The sequence below is a fragment of the Lepidothrix coronata genome, unplaced genomic scaffold, assembly GCF_001604755.1.
Source record: "Lepidothrix coronata isolate B3197 unplaced genomic scaffold, Lepidothrix_coronata-1.0 Scaffold50, whole genome shotgun sequence".
In the NCBI taxonomy this organism is placed as follows: domain Eukaryota; kingdom Metazoa; phylum Chordata; class Aves; order Passeriformes; family Pipridae; genus Lepidothrix; species Lepidothrix coronata.
Genome location: NW_016690230.1, coordinates 2,530,431 through 2,552,706, shown reverse-complemented (window position 1 = coordinate 2,552,706; position 22,276 = coordinate 2,530,431). Strand labels below are relative to the sequence as shown.

The window sequence follows — 22,276 nt, the reverse complement described above, 5'->3', positions numbered from 1 at the left end:
CAGAGCCTGAAGATTTACATTTTATTCTCACAGCTAAAGGAAATTACACAGTATAAAAAAGTACTTTTCCATTGAGGGAAATAATAGTATTGAGATAAAGATTCAGGATAGCTGTGAGCTCTCAGTGTGCCAAGTAGAGGTTAAAAAGCCCAAACCCATCACAAATAACAAAACCTACATTTTTTGAAAGCCTGGAGGAATTTACTTCTGAAGGTGGTTGTCAAAATATATGGACCAGGAGAGAGAAGGATAGGGAATAAGTGTTTCTGTCTTTTGGAAAGGAAATTATATATATAAATAAGAGGGAGAAGAAGAAAAGAGAAAGAGAGAGAGAAAGGAAGAGGGAGGAAGGAAAAGATTAAGAGGGAGAAAGAAGGAGAGCAATGAAGGAAAGAGGGGGAGAGATGAAGGAAGTGAGATAAAGAGACAAAGGAACAGATTAAGAAAAAAGCATGAATGTTCTTCAAGAAATTGAATGACTAATTGTATTCAGTCAGCTCAAACCCACTGCCAAACTAGAACAGTTCCCAATGCTTTTGAATGCATTGATCACCCTGCAGTTTTTAATTCTGTTCTTCCAATTCTGCTTTTAACAGTATCATAGAATCATACAATCATGGAATCATAGAACAATAAAAACAGAGAGTGGTTTGGGTTGGGATAAACTTTAAAGGTCACCTAGTCCAACCCCCTTGCAATGAGCAGGGACATCTTCAACTAGATCAGGTTGCTAAGGTCCTGTCTGACTTGAATTTGAATGGTTCCAGGGATGGGGCATCTCCCACCTCTCTGGGCAACCTGTTCCAGTGTTTCACGAACCTGATTATGAAAAATTTCTTCCTTATTTCTAGTCGGACTCTATCCTCCTTTAGTTTAAAACCATTACTCATTGTCCTATTGCAATAGGCCCTACTTAAAATTGTGTCTCCAGTTTTCTTATAAGCCCGTAGACTTATGAACGTTCAGGGTCATGAATACTATCTTCTCTTACAGCGGGAGTGACTTTGCTCCCCCAGCCCCTGCCTTGAGGTCCATTCACTGGAGAGGTATGGGAAGAGAGGTTGCCATTGAAGACAGGCAAAACAACTGTTGAATGCCTCAGACTTCTCCTCATTTATTGTTTCCAGTTTGCCAATCATGTTCACTGTGGGGTTAAACACTTCATTTGACCTTGAAGCCAGGTAAACCTGGAAAACGAATTTAGAGCAATGTAAGGATTAGAGAGAGTTAAACACAAAATACAGGCATAGAGAACTTAGTATTAAGAAATAACGGAGGCAATAAATTCACTAGAATATAGGACACTCTGACATGAGGGAACACAAGCATGAACAGAAAGAACTAAAATGCTAGCACACACAAAAAAGGACATATGGAAGAAAAACAAAGGGAAATAAGAAAAGGGACAAGCCAAGAAATCAGGTACTCTTGCCAGATACTGAAAATCCCTGCCAAATGCACAAGGAAACTACCCAAATTAGGGAAGGTTCAAAAGTTTATGAAGATGATGATGAAAGGACATTGAGTTCATGATGAAGAAAGACAGGAACGACCACCGAAGTTCTCCCCAAATTAAGGACCACGCCTCTAACTCTGCCTCAACTCTGCCTGTTATGAATATTAAAAGTAGATGTTGCAATATGATGAATATTCATAATATGTGATGTAATTGCTTGGCAAAAAGTGTATAAAAGGCTCAAATGTACGTTTCTCAAGTGGAGCAGTTTGTCCAGGGTGACCTGGGTGCTCCCCGACCGTGAAAATAAATACCTCCTGCTTATAGACTGAAAATTCTGTCTCTGAGCAGTTTCTCTGTGCCTTCTTTGGGGCACAAATTGGCATCAACCTTCCTTTTCTGATTGACATACATATAGAAACCCTTCTCATTATCCTTTTTGTGTCTTGCCAAGTTCAACTCCAGCTGTGCCTTGGCCTTCCTCATTCCATCCCTGTACAACCGTGCAGCAGCCCTATACTCTTCCAAAGACACCTGTCTCTGCCTCCACTGCCTGTGAGTTTCCTTCTTGTCCTTTAATTTGAGCAGCAGGTCTTGTCCTTGACAGTATCTTTCCTTTCATTCTTGATTTCTTACACTTAAGGACTGAGCACTCTTGTCCTCTATGGGAATCATTCTTAAAGGTCTGACAGCTCTATTCATCACTGATTAGCTCACTTGCAAAGGTGACCAACAGGTCCAGTAATATATTCCCTCTTGTAGGGCTGTTTTTCTTGACACTTTCTTTCACCAGAACGTTGTTCCGGGAGCTACCCTACCTGAGTAGGCCTCAGAAATAGCCAGTAATGCTATGTGCCTTTTTTTTAATATCTTCAGAATATTTTAGAGTCTCCTCACTTTTTCACTCACTAACACATCATTAAACATCAGAAAAATATTTATTTTCCATTAAGCTTTAGCAATTTGTTTGGATTTCTCAAATTTCTCTGCTGATGCAATTCTACTGAAAGGATTAAACTTAAGACCTTCAGGACACATGTCTTTCTTTTGGTCAAACAATTGGACTCCTTAGCATGTGGTTCTGCTGATCAATGGGATCTTCTATCATTCAGTGCACACAATATGTGCAGCTGGAAAGCTTGCAGAGAGCTTCTGCCAATAATTAATGCCAACTGTGTGAGACATAATTACAATAATTATAGTTTGATTAATTTGCATAGAACGATTATTTATTCTTGATTTGTAGAAGAGGCATTCTGAAATGTTGTGGTTAAAATGTTTTTCTGACAGTGATTTCCCAATAAAAGATATCTAGACATTGACTAAACATGGAACTAGAAATGTTTCTATCTAAAGTATATGTGACAACTCCTGTATAGTCTCATTCCTAGGTCCAGAGACTCCTTAATTACCTCTCACGTATAATTGAGAGAATTTTGTTGTTGGCTAGATCTTCCACCTTGAAGACGCAGATTCATTTTTCCTTTTATCCAGAGGGCTCTTTTCAGTTTCAGGCTGAATGCTTGAATCTTTCATTTGTTGAATTCAAGACAGTTTCACTGTTCTACAGAGAGCACTGGATACAGAGATCATCAAATCTCTACACATCAAGAAAGAGAACGCTCCTCAACGTAGGCATCAAGCTGCTTGACACTGTCAAAATTTGGCCACTCAGGGTTTGAGAAGATAGAATTCCTCAATTTTTATTACAGCCATATATAGACACCAACCCCTTTTCATATCTAGTTACAGTAAATTTTTTTTAAATTTCTTTTCTTTATATATTCTCTTAAAAAAAATCTCTAGGGAAGAGAACTTACATATCAGCACAGAATAAAAAAAAGATAATGTCTCAATCCTTATTATTGTAAAATTATCAATAATAACAATTGAATTAGCACAGTCACATGCAAAAAATAGGGGAACATTTCAAAAAAAAAAGAACATTTTTTTTAAGTCCTTCATGAGTCCTTTACCAACTTCCCATAAAGTGCCCAATATACCACTCTTGAAATTTTTTGGTCTTCAGTGAAGTTTTATTAAAATGTATTTGGTCCTTGTCAAGAACAGCTGTTGCTACATGGATAGTTTTGCAGTTCACAGTCTACTTAAACAATATCTTAATCCAAAATAAATCCCATTAAACAAATGTGACATGAACAAATGAAAGAGAATACATGTTTCAAGCAACAAGTACTTACAAACTACTGAGCAGATTTCTACTATAAAATTCATTAAAAGGCCAGAAATGTAAAGACCACTGGGAAGCACTGAGAATTTAGTACATGGATAGAGGGAGGCTGCTTTCCAAAGAAATACTTCAGGGATGATGTAGCAGCAGCTGGTTTCCTTTCATTTGTCTGAATCTGTTAATGCATATGCATATTTCAACCTTCACTATTCTTATTTGTTTCCATTCACTGCTGCACAGAAGTGCACAGCATTTCTTCCCCCTGCCTCACCCTGTCCTGTCTACTCTGTCCACTATAATCCTGCAAACTTTCCACTAAATTCCTCAGTGGAACTGCTTAAGTATATTCCATTGCCTTTTATAGGGATGAAATGCCATGATGAACTTTAGATATCTCCCTAGTTTTCTTTTTCAAAAGTGACCTGGAACTTTACTAGTTTTGTTGGAGAAAAACTGTTAAATAAGGACAAGGCATATCCACAGTGTCTTATTGACACAAAAACTATGTGAGAGGATATTCATTATACAACTTAGGTGCTAGGCATATTTGTTGCTAGACATCTTTTTGATTAGCATATTAAATATACTTGGAAAAACAATGATCAATGGGAATATGAAAGAACATTAACTGTAGAGTGTATTTTATTATTTTAAAGATATTCCTCCAGAAAGAGAAACAGATAGTAAGGTGAACATAATATAGAGAACAGATTGAACGGGGAAAGAGGAAGTTCTTTATTGATCTTTGAAAGTCTTCTGATATATGTCAGTGGGATATGGAACACTCCACACCAACAGCAAGATGGAGATTTCTGGAAAACACTGCATTTCTGCTCTATAAGACACTATGGATACATGAGGTGGAATTGAGTTCAGCTGTCTTTACTCTTCCTCAGGATTTTCCCCACTGTGAGTTATTCCACAGAAAAGGCCTTTGGACATTCCTTTGAACAGAGTACATTATTCTGAAATGTGTAAAGACACCCTCTCAAGAATTTCTGTATCTCATCTGAAGAGTTTGAAATGCCTATTTCAAGGCTGACCTCTAAAATTAATCAGTGTGGAGGGAACTGGGTGTGAAAATCAAGGGGCAAAATATAATTTTTCAAAGGAAAATGCAAATCTAAAATACAAATATCAAGTCTCCTGGACACCAGCAGCATAGTTTTAATTTGAGATTCCAAGTCCATCTGAGAGAGCAAATACTATTTATAGATAAATAATTTGGGATACATAGAAGTCAAATATGAAAAGTGTTGTGCCTTACTGACTGAACTTCAATTTTGTCTGGACATGGAACAATATGCTAGTAGTCCCAGAAGCAGGGGAAAAATAACTCTGACTAAGAAAACTTACTGATTTACTCTCTACAGTTATTATATGTGTTGATAGTATAGCATTTCGGAACAGATAATTAAAGTTTGCTATCCAGTTCTGCCATAGGAGACTATTGTCTAAAATCCTTTCAGCAATGACAGTGCCTATATTCCTGCTAATTTGTTAAAAGTGAATAAATTGATCTTATGAGATAAATCCTAGCAAGTTTTAGTTGCCTGTTCAGTAGCTATTGTTCCCAGTGAAATAAATGAAACTGTAGGCAGAAGCTAAATGTTCAGTAACTGTTAGAATTTTTCAATACATTTGGGGTTCTATATGTTCTATATATCTTATAGTGATACTAGTTTTAATTTGATTCTTAATGGATATCATAAATTTAACTGATTTTTCTTCTCTTCTAACTCCAAAGTAATATTCTTTAAAGTATTTTCAAAACACAAAATCTGTGTAAAGAAAAATAAAAAGAAGTTATCTCTTTATTTTTTAATGTTACCCTTCCTTGTCTTGACTAACAAAGTGAAAATCTACCAGACTTAGTCATTAAGAAGCAGGACACAGTGTCATATAATCAATATGAGCTGATTAAATCTTTACTGGTTCTAAAAGACTTTGGAAAAATAGAAGTTTTATTTCACTTGGCTTATCTTAGTCAGAATATATGCACTGCGCACTGTCTGGCTCAGACTTTGTACTGCATACAGAACTGTACAAAAGTGGGTGCGCATCCCCAGCTGATCATCCCCTTGATATAAGCAAAAAGCATATCTGCTACTCAAATTTGATTACAAAAGAAAATTTTGTTTAAATACTGTATCAAGCAATAAGCATTATGCAGGCATATTACTTAGAACTTTATTTTTTCAGAGTCGATCTATGCATCACTGGTAATCCGCAGTTCTTTGTGTCTTTAGAAATAGGCCATCAGCTTTTAAGTTTCACTCAAGCTTGTCAAAATAGAAGGAATAAAAAAAAAAATTCCCTTTTTTACTTGAATGTTTACAAGTTCTAAAAAGAACAGATTTTAATAAAAGATGGATGAAAAGGCACCTAAATTCATCTGCAAATAAGAACTAAAAATGTGACTAATCATAGACAAAATTTATCATTCGTCAGATTTTTCTGGGAAAGGTCCATAAGTCAGTTTTGTAAATACAATATCTCAAGGACAGAGGGCTCAGAGGCCTGTTAATAGAAAAACTTATTTTTATTTTCATTATTACTCAATGAAAAAATATATATAGACTATAATAAAACATATTATAAATACTGCATAGGAAAAAACCCTCAAATATAAACTAATGAAAATATTTCTCTCTTGAAAGAGTACCTAGCTTGTGTATATGATTTACATCTTTGTTTATATTTTAGTCTCATCTGAAACTCACTTTTTAGCCCCAAATTTAATAAAATTGACCCCAAAATTAAATATTCTATTAAAATCTATGAGGATGAATGCTGCAGCACATCTGCAGTAGTTTCAACAATTCAGCAAGTCTAGATCTGGACTAACTGGATTATTTCTAAAAAATTGCTTATACTTTTTCCTAAGACAAGAGACAAGTATATTCAGTATTTCAATTATGTGCATGAGGTTTGGAAGATTTATTCTCTTGGTTTTTCCATTTAATTTCTTAGTTCAATGTGATGCTTCTAAACATTGAGGCTTAAAGATATCTTATCCCTACACTTCTTTCAACAAAAAATATTTATTCCACCTTTGTTTTGTTCTCACAAACTGGACTATTTTCATCTGTAGTATGGAGGACAAAATGACAAAGTATTCATACATGAATTACAGAAACATTTCTTCTTTTGAGTTTTTACAAAAGCTCATTTTTTCTAAAAAATATTCTAATTTTTCTGAGGTGAACTGTTGTTGTACTAATTGCCAAATTCTTTTGTTGCTTTTTGATATATATCTTTTGTCTTATATTGCTTTATAGTAAAATTTTATGAGCTATATTGCATTTTACCTATCATTGCATTTCCTCGAAATAGTGTCTGCATAACTTGTGTCTTCATGGTCATTTCAAGTCAGTGACCTCTTTCAGATTTTCTCATCCTTTCCCAACTTTATTCCTTTTCCTTTTCTTTCATTTTCATTTTTTATTTTTTAAATTAATTATTATTTTTGTATCTTTTTTCTGCTTTTACCTTAGCAATTTTCTAGTGGGGAAAACTTATTACATCAACTCACATAGGTCAAATTAACTGAATATGAATAAAGCAGGAAAAAGTAAACTTTGCCACAAAGAAATGACACTTTTTATTGGAAAAATGAAGAAAGAATGTGAGAAAAGTCAGAGAACAGAACTGGAGAGCATGGAACAAGAGCTGTAGAGGGGGTTTTACAAGTCTTACAGGAAGCCTGTAACAGAAGTTTTATTTAGCTATATTAAGATCTATTTTTATCTTTTAACTCCCGAAACTCTCATTTCTATAACATGTCCAATAAAATGGGCACCAATTTTCACACACAATTCAATTGTAAATTTTTATCACATTGCTGAAAAATTAGGAGTTGATTATTAAACGAATCTTTTTTCTGTTCCTTTCTTTCTTCTTCTTTCTTTCTTCTTCTTTCTTTCTTCTTCTTTCTTTCTTTCTTTCTCTCTCTCTTTCTCTCTCTTTCCTCCCTTCTTCTCCTTCTGCCCATCATTCCTAAAAAACCCAACAAAAAAACCCAAAAGAAACCCCACACAAACTCAAACCAACCAAACAAAAAGATACTCCAACATTTTGGAAAATGAGAAGCAGTTCTCTGAATTAATATATATACACAAATGTGCTTGCAAGCTTGAATATGTATTGAAAAGTGGCTTTAAAGCAAAAGCATATATTGGATTATAATGGTGGACTCATTTAGTGAGGGACTCCATTCAGTCTCATCTACAAATGGGACTTTATTAGTTTTTGTACAGGATTTCATAATAAATAGTGCCTCTAATGATTTTCAGTGATGTCTAATCAACGTTTAGGATTTGGAGGAAAATCGTGTGATAAACGCAACTAGAACACAATGTATTTTCAGGAAGAAAATAAATATATCCAAAGCAAGGATCTGCTTTGTGTAATATGTATATTTATTTAATTTGCCAGGCTCCCCAGGAAAGTGGTCACAGAATCTGTCAGAGTTCAAGTTTTCAGATAGTGCTCTCAGGCACATGGTGTGACTCTTGGGGGTGGTCCTGTGAAGGGCTGAGTTGAACTTGATAATCCTTGTGAGTCCCTTCCAACTCGACATATTCTGTGTTTCTTTGATTCTGTGATAATTTTGAAAAGAAATCTCCCTATTGCCTATTAGATTTCTAAGCATGAATCCTAGATTCTATTTTTTTTGCCAGTCATCCTTTTCTTTTCAGACAAATGTGGCTTATTTCTCTGTTTGTCCTCCACAAATGAAGCTGTGAAGAAAAGCCCAGGTACAGGAGCCACAGATGGCAGTAAGACATTCAATACCAATCTCTAATAGACTATCAGAATTTGTACAACAGTCAAACCATGTAATGTACACACAAACCTGACACAAGAACTTACGTTATGCAAGGAGCATCAAATGAAGTATGCAATTGAAGTAAGCTTCACACTCAATGTCATAGCTTAAGAAATGTATTTTAATAAGAGATCGATTTTGTTTAAGTTCACATATGCTTAGGTGTTTTGCTAACTGGAGCAAGACAGATCATAACCATTTTCTTTTTTTTTCATTTCCTTCACTTAACTGTCCTTCAGAAATAACCATACCTGTTTATTCCCCTGTTTTTTGTTTATTTATAATGAAAGCTCTCTGATTAACAGTTTAGCTGCTAAGTTTTGTCAGAGCAGCTTTGACGATAAGAATTTAGGTGATAGTGTAGCAAAATAAAAAGTAATTAGTCTTATTAATGGCATATTATAAAAATATATATACAGATTCTGGGACTATATACTGCTGGAAAAATAAATTCTTGAAAATTTTAATTATATAAATAATGACATTTCCAGAAATCTCTCTTTTAAAATTGCTTATATGTGGTTACCCTCCCATATGCTGGAGAAATAGGTGAGTATATATTAGCAGAATGAACCATTTTCATAGTACCACAGATAAAATTTTCCTACTCCTGTAAAAATAAATAAGAACAAAGGAAAGAAAATGAAACATTTTCCAGGTCCTCTCACCATTATTTATAAAACAACATCCTGTAGAAATTAGTCATACTCAGTTCATTCTTATGTAAGATGACTTCCTCAAATTGCCAAAGTCGTGAACTTGTTGGTTTATCTGATGTGTACACGCCAGGCACTTAAATAATTTCAACAGCTGTTGTGGTTTATGAGATTCCTCAGGAATCTGGTTTTAATGCAAAGCAAGGAGAGATGAAAAATATATTCAGTACCATAATAGGTGAGGAGGCCATACAAATACACTAGGTAGGCTTATGGAATCATAAGTAATATTGCATAATGTACGCAGGTTATACTATCATACTGAATCTGTAGTTGCTGTGGAAACTTATGTCCCACAACATACTGCACGTAGAAAGCTCCCATAGGAACAGTTTGTTTATTCTCTGTAGCCTGTTTTAACCTCTGACTTAGGTTATCTTGCAGGTCACTTGCTATAGAGGACAAAGTTGTAAATCTAGGGAGGATCCTTTAGACACTAAGAACTGTTAATAGCATCAACTCAGCAGTGAGAATATAATTGCAGCCTTCTTGCTACTATAGATTTCAAGCACATGGAGCAACACTTGATAAAATTAAAAAAAAATCGTCAGCACTCTGGTGCGCAGACTTTAAAGATAACTTTACCTGATGCAGAATTGTAACTGTGACTTCAGTTCTGCAGATGTAGGAGATATAGATTTTAAAGGACTAAAATATTTAGAAAACCTGTATTAAGGAGCCATGTTTAGATGGGCCATGTTCATAAGAGCAAAGTGAACATGGAAATGTATTCATTGCTTTGTTCCAGACATAATGTTGACATCACTAAGCTTGTAATGAATACCAAAAGAAAAATGTATATAAAAGTCCCTATTTATAAAAATAATTATTCATGTATGTATTGAACACGGTTATATCATAAAAATCCTTAGCATATTTAAATTCATCACTTTCTTGGTTGAAATCTAATCATAGATTTCATAATCTACTGAATATTGCAGCAGTGGAAATCAGTCTCTCTTGTGATACTATTCCAAAACAAAAAATAACGTGAATTTTATGTGACAGTCTGTCACTTGTCTTTTCCACTAACAAACTAGCTCCTACTGGTTAATACAGGGTATATAGATTTTGACGTTTAAGCAATCAGTTTGATAGGGTAGGATTGAAAAAATATTTCTAATGCCATGCACAGTAATTAAAAAGTCTTTAGGATCAATCTCTCCTGGCTTTATTGAAGGAGAGACAAAAGTGACACAGAGTCTTAATACAGTCAGATTTATTGCCATTCAAATTGTTACTCTATTTAATTAGCGTAGTCTGCAGAGAGAAGCTGGTGGCAGAGAAATCTCCTTCTCTGTCACAAAACCCTAAACAATCATATTCTATAAGAATGAAGTAAACAGGAAGCAAGAAAATTGTTAAAAAAATAATTATCTACAAAAATCTTACTTAGATTCCAACCTAAAATAGCCATATGTAACTGTAGAATTTTCAACCTTATTCTACTGCTATGTCCTATAACTCACTGACTTCAACAAAAGTGGAATTGGATAATATATTTCTGATACAAGAATGTATTTTCGAACACATTTAATAGTTCAACTTGATAGTTTCCCATTGCCCATCTCTTGAAGGAAATTTTAAGTGAGCTAACAGGAGAAATTTAAAAAAAAAAAAAAAAAATCCTTGTCTGTATGCATGGAAAAGTACCAAAATGCAATAACCTAGCTTCAAATTCTTTATGTAACTATTTTAATATTATGCTTAGTACATGGTATTTTTTTATTCTTCCCTCACATTTCTATTTCCTTTTGCTAATGTTATGAATTCCCTATTTCAGCCTCAGATTTCATTTGCTATAATATATTGAGGCAATTTTACATACAGTCCAGAAAAATAAAGTCAGAATAACAGGAGAATAGGCAGTTTTGACTTGGTCGGAAAAGCAAAAGGAAATAATATGGTACTCCTACTAATAAGAAAATAGATAGACAGATAGATAGATAAATTAAAATGTTAGACTACAGAGATTTCATTGCTCTCTTAGTTCAACAGCTCTCTGACAAACTGGCAGCGGTGACTCCAGAAAAGCTTCTCAACCCCGGTAACTGGGTCCATATTTAGGTTAAATCCTGACCCAACCATGTGGATATGCTAAAGACATACCATCACCTTTACTCGTCTGGGCTTCAGTAGAGGGAAACCTGATATGCAAGCACATTAGACAAAGCTTTTGACATCTTATTTTTAACACTATAACTCTGGTGCCAATTCTATACATGAAGATGTGTTCTAAAATGAAGGAAATGCAAATTGCAAAGGGAAAAAAGACAAGATTTGTCTGCAAATTCATTATGTGTTCAAACAATGCAGTTAGCTCTAGCTTTAGAGTATTTATTTTTTAAAAAAGTACAAAGATTTGATACACCCTATCCACCAAATTCAACCTTTTCAGGATGTATTTAGTGTCTTTCTAATGAAGCACCATAAAGAAGTACTAAAAAGTTTAAAGCAAACCAGACTAAGATATGGAAGTAGGTACTTCAGCAGTGCTGCAGAATTGCTAATTATCTTTGCCATTTCACTACTACTCGATGTGGCTATATTAGCTTGTTCAGAAACATATTATGTAGTTCAAACATACTACTAAGGTATGTGGGGGAAACGAGCCCTTGATTTTACATTCAGTTGTGCGGTAATGTTCTGAAGCAAACGTATATTTAAAATGCAGTAATTGAGAACTGGTAGACTGATTTTAATAAGTTCTGTGTATTTCTCTGTGTGTGTACTCAGGATTGCAGCCCTAAATTTAAATCAAATAAAATATTTTCTGTACTTTTCCATATGACTTTTTTTTCAATTTAAACATTCCAGCAAAGGAAAGAAGTAGATCTTTGAATTGACAAAATTTTCTTCCCAGGTATGCATCCTTTAGGGTTGAGACTCTGGTTTGAATTTTGTATAGCTACTTTATGACAAAAAATCAGGATATCAAAAGATCTCACACTAAGTTTCAGTATGAGAAAAGTTTCATCTTTTGACTGAGTTAAATCTTAGGTCTGTTACAGTCAGTAGTAAATCTCTCTCTTGACTTTAATAGAAGATTTATGCACTGTTACCTTGCTGTTCAGTTACTTGTTATTCACGTATAATGAATCCAACTGGCTTTTTAGAAATTGTAAACAGTATATCTCCTTCGTTGCAAAATTTATTCAGAATAAAAGTGCTTTAATATTTCCATCTTGTTTTCAGACTTTCTCAAAAGCTCTTGATAGCCTCATGGAACACAGGACAGATGGCCCAGTCTTCAACCATGATGCTGAAAATAATACTATTAAACCTGGTTTTCTGATTTAAATGTTGCAATGCAGTAGAATTATTTTTACTTTTTTCATATAAAAGATTTTTTTAATATCAATTTGAGGATATCTGTTAAAAAGAGCAGAAATAAATTTAATTGGGCTATCAAATTGAAAAAAAAGTATCTTTTAACATGTGAGTAATCTAAAATATTAACAGAAAGAGATGGATAGGATGAAAACATAAGAACATTGTGCCAGTAGAAATCCTAATTTACTAATACCTCAAGCTATTATTGTGTTAAGATTAGAAGTTGTTGCAAGTTACTTGTATCCTTTTTTAAGTTGAACATTTTACCTAACCTTGGAATTACTAACTTCAGTGAAGATGTGGCAAGATATGTACTGATGTAGATTGCAGAAGTATGAATGATTTCTCCCAAATTTAAATCCCTTTATCTTAAATTAATAAATTCCCATTGTAATGAACTGTCATATACCTCATGCAGATAGCTTATCTCCTACGTAATGTTTAAGACAGTTCAAATGATTATTCTTGAAAAGGTTCCATTCTCTGTAAATTCACTGTTAAATTTCATTATCTATTTAGAAAAAATAAAACAAAACAAAACAAACAAACAAAAAACCAACAAAAGCAACCAAAACTTGTTATGTATGAATATATTACAACCATATTTCTGACAAAGTAGGTGTCATCTGAGACCAAAGAAACTATAAGTTATTTCACGTGCAGTATTTTTTTCCTCTCTATAATCTCATAAAATGCTGTTATCTGGAGCTGCACTCCACACTACAAATATAGCAGCAGTTGTTGCATACATGTTCTGGTCTAGCTCAAGACTGATCAAATATTTTCAGTTGTTTCATACCTCTAACTACACCTTTCCAAAATCATAACATACCTATCACCCTGAAATAGCAGTCTTACTTTATGTTTAACTGTGTGAGTGCCACTTGCTTTGAAAGAGGAAAAAATAAAAGTACTTTAGTTTTCCTTACTCATGACTTTGTAACAGATGAATTTTGTTGAATTTCATTTTACCAAAAACTACCTAGAAATTAAAGATTATATGTTCACTGATGCCCAAAATTAAGCCAGAGAGGTTCATACTGAGTGATATTTTCCAAATGTATTTTTCTGAGTTCTAATAGAAGGTTCTGTAACTGCCCTGGATGTATTTTTATTTTACTGCCCTTAGTATTGAACCAAACATTAAATCATGAGCAAATGTAGTGATATTCCTTCCAGTTCAGGAACTTCATGAATATCAGATATCTACAGCATTCCCTTTGCTACTTAGAATACAGGTTAGAAAATCCAAGCAATATCTCCCTGCTTTATATAATGTAATAAAGGCCTTCTCTGACTGTGTAAATCAAGGGCCAGGCTATATGTTCATTAATTATTAAGTGCTCTTCTTCAGCAAATCTAGACCCTTATTGTGTATTTGTGGAATCAACTCTTAGAGTAAGTACTTTGCTTTGTTGCTTCATCTTTTTCTATTTAAATTATTATTTTATTCCTCTTTTCGTTTGTGGTTTCAATTATTACCTCTTGAACAGCTGACGTTGTTACTGACACAGCATATTGCAACTTTTCAGTTTGATTCACTAAATTCAGCATCCCCAGCTGATTGTGCCAGATGGGTTTTGTTTGAGCTATTACCCAAATATCATATGCCACAGAAAATCAATACAGATTTATGAATTTGAAATAAAATGTGATGCATAGTAACAGCAGCTGATTTCCTTGAGGAATAATTCCATTAAACAGTTTGAAATTTAACAATAATACATTACATGTTGCTTATTGTGAAATGCTATTGAAAACCTAAAAACAATAGATCTAGATCCTACATGTATATTTATATATGCTTGAAATATCCACCACATCAAAGAGATGTTAAGGGCTAAGCTTCAGGTATTCCTAGGTTTTGTGAATAGAAGGTCTCACACAGAGAGTTTTAGTGTCATTATGTGCACACTAATATTGTCTCCACTAGAAGATATGTCATCTGACTTATATTAATAAGCAGGTAGAATACAATAAGTGATTTTTTTTTTTTTTTTGGTAAATACATTACTATTTTTTTTTTTTTTTTGGTAAATACATTACTTGGAAATCAACAGAGCTCCAACCTGAATGTTTGTTTGTTTTCTTTTAAAAATTTCCTTTCAGGGATTGCATACATATGCAGTCCTAGTTTCTGCATGTCAGACTCCTGTTCCAGTGACTGGAAGTTATAATATTGCTTTTGCTCCCTTATTTCACATCCTTAGCCTTTAGAGCCTTGATTTTTGATTTCTCTCCATTGTGAATGACATTAGTTCTGTTGTCCTGTAAATAACTTGGCTTGAGTTCTACCTGATCCTAGAGATTTGCTACTTTTGAATCTCCCAATTAGTTTAATCCTTTTGCCACACAGACTCTGCAGTTGGCTAGGATAAAGTATTCTTACTGTCAGTGCCAAATAGTAAGGAGTTAGTGTCCTCTCTTGTAAATATACTCAGAAGCATTGATTAAATATGCTGATCATAACTTTTTGTTCTTCCTGACATCATCTTTCTGTTTGATGTTGCTTGAAACTTTCTTTACTGAGGATTTTTTGGGGATAGAGGTAATGGTAGCACGGATCATATTACTGTGATTAGGACTCTTATACGATGTCTTATAAAGAGTATATGCCTTGTTATATTTCCTGTCTTTCAGCTTCCTCCTTAAAGTTTTTCTCTCCATTCGAAGTTTTTTTTCCCCTTCTTTTCTCCTTTCCTGCATCATCTAACTACATGAGTAAGTAGACAGTATAATACATACAGCCAAGCTACAAGAAAAAGCTACATACATGGAAGACTTTAGTTAATAGTCTGTAAAAACTGAATAAAAATTTGGATTTTTCTTGTTCAGAGTGTTCTGTGAGGTTGATTAAAAGTGAACAAGAAAAAACATATGGTAGTAAAAGCGAGAGAAGAGAAAGTCATATAGAGTTCTATAAAAACAATTTTGCTGCAATCTGGGAGCCAATGAATGTCTGATAGAATGGAAGGTAATGTGACTTTTTTGTTGTTGTTGTTGTTGTTGAGGAACCCTGTGATGGTATGTTGAACAAGACGCAGCTGATAAATAGCTTTCTGCTGACAATCCATGAGAGCTGAATTACAATAACATGGGAATAGTAGAACAAATTAACAAATTAAGACTACTTCACTATCAAGTACAAGTTGTGAATGTTTTAGAAATTAATAATAAAAAAAGTAGGTTGTTATTGAATATTAATCTAAGAAATTTAGAAAGCAACATTTCCCTGCATAATTACCAGGATCAAGTCTCCAGAGAAAATATAGAGAATAACTCACTGCTAAATAGAATACATGCATATAAATATTATAAGACATGTAATGAGAAAACCTCCTGGAGAAGAATTGCCTATTGGATAAGAGCATTATTTGCTTTTGGAAGCATATGCCCTGAGCCTCCAAAAACACTTTAACCAAAAAAAAAAAATGTGTTGAGTCAAATGCCTGGAGGTACAAAAAAATTAATACTCAAATAAAATAGTATTTTTAATATTTTCTCAAGTATCTAGTATGGACTACAATCAGGATTTTGTCAATATATTTCATTTTGCATAGTAGAAAAGCAAATGGCAGAGAGGATAATGACAGATCTCCAAAGTGCATGCGTGAAAGGACCAAACAGGTAAGTGGCAATGGTTTGTTTTTTAAGTTCAGCCCTAGCAAGAAAATGCACCATGCAGGAAAACAGAAATCTTAGACTTAGTTTTCAGCCAGTATTTGCTGCTGGTCTCGTCAGCCTGGAAAATTCACCAAAGCATTCTTTGAGGTACATTATTACACATAGATGTTTAGAATAGAAATTTATAATAAATTATTAAAGTGCCTAAGTAACACATGGCTGCTACAATTACACTGTAGTAAGTTTCAATCTTTGTTTTGGAAGGCATTATATATAGATCATTAACTACGAAGTGCTGAACAATAAATATAGTTGTTATTATTATAACAAAAGACTAAAAGCTTTCTGACACACTGTGTATTACTACCCAGAAGAATGACAAATTGCTGAGATTTATAGCTTTTAGGTATTTAATAAAAATATAGTCAGGAGAATATGTCATTCTGCTATCAGGAAATAATTGAATTGCTGTGATTGCCAGGAACTTGACGCTGGTGGTAATTTTGATTTAAAAGCTAGTGGAAGGTACTTTTCACATTGAGAATCTAAACTACAGATGGCATTTAGGCAACATGTAACTTTTGCTGGGAATAGAGTCTCAAAAGCTCATAAAATAAAAATCAAAGTGACAGTAAACAACTGGAAAATTTTGTCATTTGACGAGCTTGCAGGATTTTGGAGCAGGTAGCTTTGTAAATAGGTATATAGAAAGAAATTGGTCTGATAAAATTGAAAAGTGATCTAACAAAAAGCAAGATAATTAGAAGTGCTAATTGTGGTGTTAAGTACTGTCATTGGTTTCACATTGAGGCTAACACAGTGACAGAAAGAGTGGCTGACAGACAAATATTTTGTTTATATAAAACCCATGAAGAATACAACATAACCTAATATATAATGAGTCTTCCACAGTGACAATTTGCTCTGAAAGAATGACTATAATTTCAAATCCTGGAATATAAACTTTTATCTGTAACCATAGGTGAACAAATGATATTTGCTTATTTTACGTTACATAAGTTGACTAGGAATGAAAGCCATAAAGAAAGGCAAAACTTATAAATGTCAGATTTATGGACACACTTTGAAAAGGTGAATTTTGAAAACCTGAATAATAGTTTTTACTATTAAAGTAAATTTTTATCCTATGGCAATGAAAATCTACTACTATATGATTCTAAGAAAAGATGAATGTTACTTTCTGACAGCACTCTTTTTAACTGGAATTTTCTACCAAAGAATGTGGATTGATTTCTGTTTCATACCCCCTTCTCCCAGGACATAGGACAGTCAGAAAACAAAATCAGTGCTGCCTTCTTTCACAGAAATCTGTGATCTCTGCATTACTCATTCCAGAATTGAATAATTCTTATGTTCTCTGTCTGTAAGCTTCATCACCTACCTTTACCCTTAGAAGCCCTCACCCCCAACACAAACATAAATTATGTACTTTACACATCTACTCCACCTGTAAAACAAACCCAACCCAAATCATTACTTCCTTTATGCACTCATAAAATAATATAATTATTACAAAATAATGATTTTTTACAAAAATATTCTCTTTATCTTTAGGACTGCATTGCAATCTATCTTAAAATACAGATGGTAATGTTCCTTTCTGAATTATCAGAGATCACTCTCCAAAATAATCTCACCCCAGCCCCCACCCCAAAAGCTGAAGATTTTGATGTTATTAAAGATTTAAATAAAAAATGGCTCTGTTACAGAATCACAGAGTGATTGAGGTTGGAAGGAACCTCTGGAGGTCATCTCTTCCAAGTTCCCTCCTCAAGTACGGTCACCCAGACTTGGTTGGCCCATACTGTGTGCAGACATGTTTTGTGACAAGTCCATGGAAAGGAACCATCCTGGAGCACTTTGTGAATATCTGCAACTCAGGACTCAAACTGAAGAAGTTCATGAGAGACTATTTCCTGTGGAAGGGACCTTGTGCTGGAGCAGGGGAAGAGTGTGAGGAGGAAGGAGAGGGAAAGACAACATGTGATGAACTGATAGCAGCCCCCATTCCCCATTCTCCTCCCCATATCTCAGACCCTGCATGAAATGTAACTAAGAAGAGATGAAGAGAGTCTTAATCCTGCAATCGGTAGAGTGCATACTTGCTCTATCTCAGTCTTCAAAATTAAGACATTTCTTTTCTGTGGTATCGACTTCTTTTTCTTGACAGTAAGAATTTGGATAAATTGATACTAAAATGACAACTAGACTCCACAGGAAATCCTTTCAGAGCAGACTGAGTGCTCAGATCACTATTTTATGGCTCAGAACATTTTGAGATTGTTGCAAATTATAATTAGATCAGATTAAAATATTGATTCTCCCAGGAACAGAAGGCAAATATTTTACAATGTTCGAGCAGTCTCAGACCTCATACCATTTACATTACAAATGGACAATTGACAGCCATTCTTTCTATAGTGCATAAAAGCTTGAAAATGTAGATTGCATATAAAACATCAGAACTATAATGGAACTGTGCATACATGTTGTTAATGGGTATTGCATTTAAGCTGATCGTAAATTGTTCCCAGAACACCAACCATAATACAAAATTTCTCCACCACTGACTGATGGACTTATATTTCTTTAGATGTCTCTTTTACTGCCCCCAGGAATCTGAAATGTTTTATCAAACCCTAGGTCAGTGCCCACTGGTTAATAGGTTTTTCTATAGGAAAGAAAATATGCACCATCATTGTCAGAGACTGAAATGGTTAATGGCTTAAACATTGTTAAGATCATGAAAAGTCTTTTGTCCACTGTAGCAAACTGAAAAAAAAAAGCTGCTCATCCAGCAAAGCCCACCCCTCCCTGAATATGCCTGCTTTGAAAGGCCCTTCAGACCAGGTAAGTGAGTGTCATTGTCCAGCTATCCCACGTGCAGAAGAGTGTGCATATCTGAAGCTACAAACTGGATTTCCAGGTAAGGGAAGAGGCTAATAAGAGGCAAATCCTGCAAGCTAGGATAATCCTTCTTATCATGCCAATATCTTCCCTTACATGATGACTCTGCTGTGAAAACCCCTCCAGGAAGCATCAGTGATGTTCACACCTAACCTGGGCTGTTCATCTCAGATGATGGACCATAATAGAGCACGATTGATGCTGACATAATAGGTAACTGTAATGCCTTAGGTGTCATAGACTAACTACATGTCCTGTGACATCATCCATTGTAAAACTCCCCACCCCTGGGGAGGCACAAGGCATTCCCACCTGAGCTTGAAGTGTATAATAACTCACGAAATCTTTGAGTTTTGGAGGGAGCTTCCCCACGCCCAGTAGATCAAGGCCATCAGTTCAATCAACAGGCATTGAAGCTGAAACTACCAGATTTCATCGCTGGATCCAGCAGGTGGTGACTATATATATCTTTCTATTTTTATCCTTTCTTAAGTGTTATTTTTATGCTTTAATAAGACCATATTACTGTAGATCACAACAACCAAATGACCTGTTTTCTTTTGAAACAAAATTGTTCTCAAATAAACTCTACATACATATGTTTACAATCACCAATCATTCCGTGTCGTTTCACTTTAATCCACCCCAAGGGATTAATTAACGAGAACCTGGTTTACTCTCACCTTCTGGGGCAGGTCATAACAATCGTTTGTATAAAATAATTCTTAAAAGTAACTCAATTAACATTTGCATGAGACTTGCTAGGTTTTCTCTGAATATTCGATAAACTATCTTCTACAGAACATCAGGCACTGTGAGTCCAATAGCTAGGTTTTGAGATGGAGAAGCTGTTCAAGCTGTCTGCAAGGCAGTCAGCTCAGAAAGGATACTGAACTTCTATACATGTGTCTTCAATTTCAAATGCTATGAACTGTAAGGGACTTTTAGACTTTTTGTCATAATTTTAAAGTTATGTGCCTCAATTCTGTATAAATCTTACTCAGATTCTACTCTGCAAGTGTTTTTATGTGGTTTCTCATCCATATCTTTTTCACAGCAAGCATTGAGAGAGATATTAGCTTAAATAGTTTCTGAACAAGACATCTTTTTGCATGTTAAAGAACATGTCTAATAAATGTAAAGAATTCAAGGATCATCTTTTTCTAATTTGTGATGGGTCTCAGTGTAACCCAAAAAAAAAAGTTCCTTAGAAGGAAGGAATTATTTTAGAGCTTCAAGGAAACAAGTGAAAGGAAAGAAATTATCTAAAATGTTGCCTGTAATCTGTATGTTTTTTTACCATCCTCTACATAAAGTCTTAAAACATTAAAATATTTGTGATAGTTATTAAAACTTTTCTCAAAATAAATATAATAGGGATTAAAATATTTTGTGTTATATTTTAAATCAATGTAATTTCAAAGAGTTACTACACTAAACCTTGAAAGTAACATTTTTTTGTAAAACACCAGTTGAATTTCAAATCTAATGCAGGCTGTACACTAAGTGCAGGGCAAAAAGCCAAATTTTCTAAATATTATCTTGGCTCTTAAAAATGACCTTCTGTACAGCTTTTGGAAAGCCACTTAGAGTGTCTGCCCTGGTAGATTTATATTTTCCTGTTACCTTAAATATTTTTTTCTGAATATTAGATACCCAACATCTATAGAATGCTTTAAGGCAATAGAATACGCTATATTTTTGTCACCTGGTAAATCCACCATATCATTATATAGTATGATACCCAGACATGTAACTTACATTTAGAGATGTGAAGTAGGAACATAACATTTCCACTAAACAGTAAAATTAGGAATTTAGCTAACCTATTAATCTCTCCAAATGATATTAAAAACCCGTGAACTCAATACATAAAATATCCTCTATCAAACTTGAAGTTTTTTTTCTGTTCTTGAACAGATATTTGCAACTTCCATATGTCTCATCAGCACAGAACCTTCTCCAGACTTTGGGTTCTAAATGCATCAGTCTGTAATTAGGCATATGATTTCTCTGCTGATCTGTGAGACAATTTTCCTATGATTTTTGTAGTGCTCAATGCAAGTTCATGCCTACTTCAAATGAGAAATGCATATATACTTTCCTTACTTTACTCCCTGATTTAAAATATGCAGATTTCTCTCCTTGAAGAAGAACTGACATCTGGGATTATGCTGTGTTTAGGAAATTCAATATCATTTTTTGGTAAAAAAGAAACAGAGGATAAGCAATTTGAATGGCAAAATATTGTACTAGGAAGCTGACCCATTCTTCTTCTGTTATTATTCCTTTTTGACGAATCTCTACAAGACTTTGATCCTAAACAATTGAAATTAATGGGAATATTACCTTTAATGGCTATAATAGAAATTGATAAGTCTGAGGGAACAAAGTGCTGTTCTTTAAATGTATTGGTGAGTAAAGTAGACTCTAGAATGAGTTTGCTTTTGACCAACAATATTTATTATGATCTACAAATATGACAGTTTCCTGTACAGCTATGTGGAAAGCTGAAGTTACCACCATGAATGGGAATGTTATCTTCACAGTTAATTTAGGGTCCACATTGGCAGCAATGTTTTGCTGAGTTAAGTCAAATTCTGTGCACGAAACAAGCACAAGTAAATTCACATCCATTGCTGCTCATGATAAACCATCAGTCTAGCAATACAGATGCTTCAGGGCAGAAATGTACTGACAACACACTGAAAACCCTTACTGACAAGCTCAGGAAACAGCTTGTTTCTAGGTTTCTCAAAATTTCAAAATTATGAATTTCTCAGAATCACAAAACTGTTAGACAGAAAATGACATGGAGAGGTTCTCTTTTAGTTGAAAGAGACTTATTGCCAATGATAGACCAGGTCAGCTACAACTTTCTTTAGATGAGTTTTGAAAAACTCCAGGGACTTACTCTCCAGTCTGTCAGGACAGTTTCTATTTCATTATCCTCATAGTGGTGAGCATTTTCCTACTATTTAGAAAAGTTTTGCTCCATCATCACTGCAACAACTCGTCAGGTGATTAGGTAAGCAACTGTTAGATCACCCTGTAGCCTCTCACCTCTCTGTCAGAGGAAACAAGACCATTCCTCTCATCCTGTCTCCATCAAACATGTACTGTAGATTCTTGAATACCTTGCTATCCTTCTACATGATTCTTTACAGTTTCTGTTTCTCTTCAGCTGGTGACTTATT

General features: G+C 34.3%; 1 long non-coding RNA gene across 1 annotated transcript; it reads right to left on the bottom strand.

Moving 5' to 3' along the window:
• Positions 1-2,905: 2,905 nt before the first annotated feature.
• On the bottom strand, positions 2,906-19,252 carry LOC108497609. The gene is made up of 3 exons (XR_001874898.1): positions 19,176-19,252; positions 17,554-17,619; positions 2,906-3,032 (listed from the first exon to the last, which is right to left on the bottom strand). It is a non-coding gene; the product is annotated as an uncharacterized LOC108497609 (long non-coding RNA).
• Between the last annotated feature and the right edge of the window lie 3,024 nt (positions 19,253-22,276).